This window comes from Rhincodon typus, chromosome 15 (genome assembly GCF_021869965.1).
Source record: "Rhincodon typus isolate 14 chromosome 15, sRhiTyp1.1, whole genome shotgun sequence".
Lineage (NCBI taxonomy): Eukaryota > Metazoa > Chordata > Chondrichthyes > Orectolobiformes > Rhincodontidae > Rhincodon > Rhincodon typus.
In genome coordinates this window covers 14,885,464-14,891,804 of record NC_063346.1, presented here as the reverse complement: position 1 = coordinate 14,891,804, position 6,341 = coordinate 14,885,464, and positions in this window count along the sequence as shown.

The following is a 6,341-nucleotide window of genomic DNA, read 5'->3' as shown; positions in this document are numbered from 1 at the left end:
ACTCCACCCCCTCCAAATTTTCAATTACAACATGCTATTCTCACAGTAATAGTCAGTCTCAATTTTTCACCCCACAAAAGGATAGTATGCTTGCCTTTTCATCAGGTGTAAAGGAGCAAGTAGGTACTACAGGTTGTGTTATGAAGATGGGTGAGAGTTTAAGCTACTCTCAAATAAATCAGATCATTCTGATGAATGAAACAGATGGTGATTGAACAGCGGTTCACTTTTTTGCTTGGTTTATCAGTCGATCACTGGTTTTGGAAAGACTTTTCAAGCATGCATAGGTTGATTTATTGCCTACAGTGCTAGCATTTGCAATGTGACAGACCAATTTTGTGTTGATTAAATGTATGAAAACAACCAGTGATTTTATTGGGATGTTTTATTCCTGGGGTTCAGTGCAACATTCTCTAATAATTCAGTCTGAGTTATTTTCTGAATGTGAAATAAATATTTCAACATGGAAGAGTGCAACCACACTTTGAACAGACTGCACACTAGTTAGTACACAAAAGCGCTGAAGAAAATGCTGCACTGTACATAGCTAAATAAATCCTTGCCCTTTTAATCATTGCTTGAATCAGTTACACACATCAGCCTAAAGACCTATGCAGTGAAAATTGGGCAATCTGGCACATTTGGGGGAATATTATGGGTGCTGTAAGTATGGGAAATGTGGCTGGTGCATGGGAAGGAATAATCAGGCAGAAGCAGAAGTCTCCCATTCATGAAAGCAGGTTCAAATTTAAAGATTAAATCAGTAGGATGTTAATGGCAGGTTGGGTGTTCACATTATCCCAGGCAGCTTCCTATTTGTAACAAATTTACACACGCTGAGTACTCGTGATGTCAGAACCTTTTGTAATTACATTACTTTCAAGATTAAGTCAGCAGGGCACGAGTCTTGTGGCAGCTGGATTACATTCATTTAAAGGTGGCGTATGACAGTTGGCTCTGTGCAGTTGTGTCTGAGGTCAGCACTATCTCCTTTTGAACTCTGCTGCATAAGAGAGGGAGCACTTGGTCAAAGCAGGGTAAATAAGGTGAGGCATTGAGTAGAATGGGGTTAAGGGCATGGCGGCTTGGAAAAGGGAAGGTTCAGGGTCATGTGTGTAGTGGGAGGGGTAGTGAGAGGGTAGACAGTCAAGATTAAAAAAAATGAAGAGTCTAAAGGACATGGTCAGAACTATTCAAATGTGGGCCCATATCAAGTCACTAGCTGGCAGAAATCCTACAGGATTTTGAGTTTATTGACAATATTTAAGTCTTTCCTGCTGAGAATAATCTCAGACAATGTCCTTTACAATACATGGGAAAGAGTTGATCTGAGCTTGCAAGTTCAGCAAATTCCCAAAACATAATTTCTTTTGTTGAAGAAATAATCTTATCTCCCCTCTGTGTCTAACTTTGCATGCCAAACATGATGGGTACCAGCACATATAGCTCTCTGACAAGGCTTGTCTCAGCAAATAGCAATGAATCTAGGATGGTATGTTGCTTTCCTGATGCCAGGATTAAGGACGTCTCAAAACATTTGAAGCATATTGTCAAAGGGGAGAGTGAGAAGCTGGAAGCTGTTTTATGTGTTGGTAGGAATAACATAGTTAGGGAAAGAGTTAAGGCTTTGCAGAATAAATATAAGAGGTTAGGTCAAAGGTTAAAAAATAGAACCTCAAAAGTAATAATCTCAGGTTTACTCTGGTGCCAAGTTCTAATGAGGGAAGGAATAAAAAGATAGGGCAGATAAATCAATGGCTGAAGTGGTGGTACAATGTGCAGGGATTCAGATTCTTGGATCATTGGGATCTCTTCTGGGTAGAAAAGACCTGTTCGAAGGGATGGGTTTTACCCAAACTGGAAGGGGGCCGATATACTGGTGGGAAGATTTGCTAGTTATATTTTGAGAGTCTGTAAGCTATTAGAAAGGTGGGGGATGGGGATGGGCGGTGTTCCGAAGTAGTCATGAAAATAGAAAGACAGGTGAGGATGGTTCTGAATCAGAAAAGGGCAAGTTGATTAGAAAAGGGACAGACAAGAGCAAGTCAGAAAATGAGATCACTCTGAGGAATTAAGCTGCATTCATTTCAATGCAAGGGGTCTTACAAGTAAATCAGATGAACTCAGGGCATGTATCAGAACATGGGACTGAGACATCATAGCTATTACAGAAATTTAGCTAAGGGAGGACAGGAATGGCAGCTCAATATTCTGGGTTTTAGATACTTTAAGTACTGTAGAAAGAGAGGCAAGAGAGGAAGAGGAGTGGCATTTTTGATTAAGGAAAACATTACTACCATAATTAGAATATTTTTGTGGGATCATCCAGTGAAAATATATGGTTTGAAATTAGAAATAAGAAAGGGATGATCACATTGACGTATTGTACTCATGGATCCCAATAGTTAAAGGAAAATTGAGGAGAAAAATGTAGAGAGATCTCAGATATATGTAAGAATAATAGGGTTGTAATAGTAGGGGATTCTAATTTTCCAAACATTAACTGGGATTACCACACTGTTAAAGGTTTGCATGGTGAGGAAGTTGGTTAAACATGTTTGACAAAATTTTCTTTATCAATACGTGCATCTTCCTATTAGAGGAAGAGCAAAACTTGATCTTCTCTTGGGTAATAAGGCAGAGCAAGTGACTGAAGTATTAGCAGTGGAACACTTTGGGACTAGTGATCATAATTCTATTAGCTTTAAAATAGTTACTGAAAAGGATAAGCCTCCCATAAAAGTTAAAATTTTTAATTGGACTAAGGCAAATTTTAGTGGTATGAGAAAGGAACTCTCAAAGATTCTGAGGAAGGGTCACCAGACCCAAAACGTTAACTCTGTTTTTTCCTTCACAGATGCTGCCAGACCTGCTGAGCTTTTCCAGCAACTTCTGTCTTTGTTCCTGATTTACAGCAGCCGCTGTTCTTTCGGTTTTAACTCTCAAAGGTTGGTTGGAGTATTCTTTTCGCTGGTAAAGGCATGACTGATAAGTGGGAAGTTTTCAAAAGTATGATATTGAGAGTTCAGAGGTATTATGTTCCTGTTAGAGTGGAAGGTAAGGCTGGTAAGATTACAGAACAATGGATGAATAAAGATATTGAGGTTCTAGTCAAGAAAATAAAAGAATCATATATTAAAATAGACAACTGGGATCAAATGAATCTCTTGAAGAGTATGAAGAGTGTAGGGGCATTCTTTAGAGGGAAATCAGGAAGGCAAAGAGGGATATGAGATAAAATTGGCAGATAAGGTTCAGGATAATCACAGATTTTTACAAGTACATAAACAGCAACTAGAGAGACAGTAGGGCCCTTAAAGATCAAGGAGATCATCTGTGTTGAATCTCAGGATATGGGAGCAATATTAAATGAAATTTTGCATCAGTATTTCCTGTGGAGAAAGAAATGGAGGCGAGAGAACTCAGGGAAATAAATATTGATGTTTTCACATTACAGAAGAGGAAGTGCTGGAAGTCTTCGAAAACATAAAAGTGGATAATTCTCCAGGACCTGATCTTGTGTATCCCAGGACATTGTGGGAAATTAGAGAGGAAATATTCATATCATCTATAACCACTGATGAGGTGCCAGAGGCCTGGAGAGTGGCTAATGTTGTGCTTTTTTTTCGGAAAGACTGTAATAAGAAACCTGGGAACAATAGACCTGTGAGCCTGGCACCAGTGGTGGGTAAGTTGTTGGAGGTGATTCTGAAAGATAGGATTTACATGCACTTAGAGAGGCAAGAAATGATTAGGAATAGTTGGCGTGTTTTTGTGTGAGGGAAATCATGTCTCAAAAATTTGATTGAATGTTTTGAGGAAGTAACAAAAAAAATTGATGAGTGTAGAGCAGTAGACATTGTTTACTAAGACTTTAGTAGGGCCCTTGATAAGTGTCTGCATGGTAGATAATCAGTAAAGTTAGATCCCATGAGATTCAGCGTGAGCTTGCCAATTGGATACAAAATTGGCTTGACGGTCGGAGACAGAGGGTGTTGGTGGAGGGTTGTTTTTCGGACTGGATGCCTGTGACCAGCAGTGTTCCATATCGATACTTGGTCCACTTTTGTTTGTCGTTTGTATGAATGATTTGGATGAGAGTATAGGAGACATGGTTAGTAAGTTTGTGGATGACACCAAAATTGATGGTGTGGTGGACAGTGAAGATGGTTATCTAAGATTGCAAAGAGATCTTGATCAATTAGGTCAGTGGGCTGAGGGGTGGTAGATAGAGTTTAAGTAGGATAAATGCAAGATTTTGTTCACAACTGTGTTCACAACTTTCTTTTTTACAGTCCTGGGCAGAGCAGTTGCTGTACCAAGCCGTGATGAGTAGTGCTGTAGAATAATTCCTCGAAATTTGTGTCACAGGTAGTCAGGGTGGTTAAAGCATTTAGCATGTTTGCCTTAATTACTGAGACCTTTGGTTAGAGGAGTTGGGATGTCATGTTGGGGTTGTACTGGACCTTGGTGAGGGCCATTTGGTGTATTGTGAGCAGTGTTGGTTACCCTGTTATAAGAGATGTATTACTAAACTGAAGAGGGTTCAGAAAATATTTTCCAGGATGTTGTTTGAAATGGAAGATTTGAGTTTTTATGAGAGGCTAGATAGGTTGGGACTTTTTTCACTGGAGTGTAGGAGGTTGAGGGGGTGAACTTATAGATGTTTATAAAATCATGAGGGGCATAGATAAGTGAATAGCAAGGGTCTTTTTCCTAAGGTGGGGGGGGCGTTCAAAACTAGAGGGCATATTTTTAAGGTGAGAGGAGAAAGGTTTAAAAAGGACATGAAGAGATTCGTAATGTGAAATATTTACAACGGGGAAATGTATATTTGAGGAACAGCCATGCCACCTTTGTACTGTCAGCAAATTACTATCATCCCAATAATACAGGAAAAGGATGGGCTTCATTAGTCATTTACCAATGTAAATATATAATTGGGGGTTGTTAAAAGCTCAAATGGCCCTGATATTACTCTGTCCGTGTCACAGTAGAGTTGGTGTGGGCAGCTGAGCATAACTGTGCAGATCTTTTTTAAGTTTTTAAAATGTCAGGAAAATAAGATATGTCTACACTCCAAAATACATCCAGCAGTCTAACCACTCCACAATGTTCCATCCAGAGAGTCGTTACTGCTTTGAAGGAAGCCATTTTGTCCATCAAGTCCATGCTGGCTCTCTATAGGGCCATTCAGTCAGTTCTTTCACCTGCAGCTATGCATTTTTGTTCCCCCTGTGGCCAGATGAGGAGGTGGAACAGGCTCCCTCTTTTTAACCTCATCTCAGTTGGTTACTATAAATATTTTCATTTCTCTTTTAGCTTGCAGGTATCACACTTCAATTAAAGCATAATTAACTAGATCAAAAGGAAGTATCCAATTTTAACGTTTTCTCGACTAAAAGGCAGAGGAATATTAGAACGTACTACCCTGAAAAGATAATAAAAATGCAACATCTAGGACACACAAATATATGTAATAAATTTAATATGGATCATTTGTCTGGTACAGACAGAAAGAATAGATTGCTTTTTTATTTAAAGACCTTAGATTCTTGGACATGTTAGATTTTAAACCTGAGGCCATTTAGTTGTTGAATTTTTTTCTGATGCAGTGTTGAAGTTTGTAAATGTTGAGTTCTCAGTGAATGGTTGTTGTCCCAAGTTGCTATATTATTGAGTGCTGACTTCGAGGTTGAGGGAGACAGAAAGAGAGATGCTTGCTATATCCTTGATAATATCAGTTCATATTTCTTTCTTTCTCTTTTACTCTTTCTCATTTTACTGCTCAAAGCAGCTGACTACTTATAGGTCCACTGTATATTCCTGGGTCTGTTCCATTGTCCTTCCAAACTGGATACTCTGCAGGTAACCTTTCATCTTTCAATATGTGAATTTATCATGCTGAGGTGAATTAACCAAGAGATGCAAATTTCTTGACTCTGATTACATGGTAATCTCATTGCAGCCTGTTTTGTTAATTCCATAGTTCCTTGGACTTGCCTCAATCTGTGGTCAGCTCATCACAGCAGCCATTCTAGGTCGGTAATTATTCCTCCTTAAAAGGCTGCATTTATTTTGAACATCGGGATCAGGTGGACTGAGAAGCTTACATGTGCAAGAACACAGCACTGCAATTCAATGTCACTACCCAGCAAATGGAGAAGCAGCTGCTGTCTATCACAAATACAGCACTGCCGATAAAACCACACCGTGATTATACAGCGATAGAAGGAACTGCAGATGCTGGAGAATCTGAGATAACAAGGTGTAGCTGGATGAACACAGCGGGCCAAGCAGCATCAGAGGAGCAGGAAGGCTGACGTTTCGGGCCTAGACCC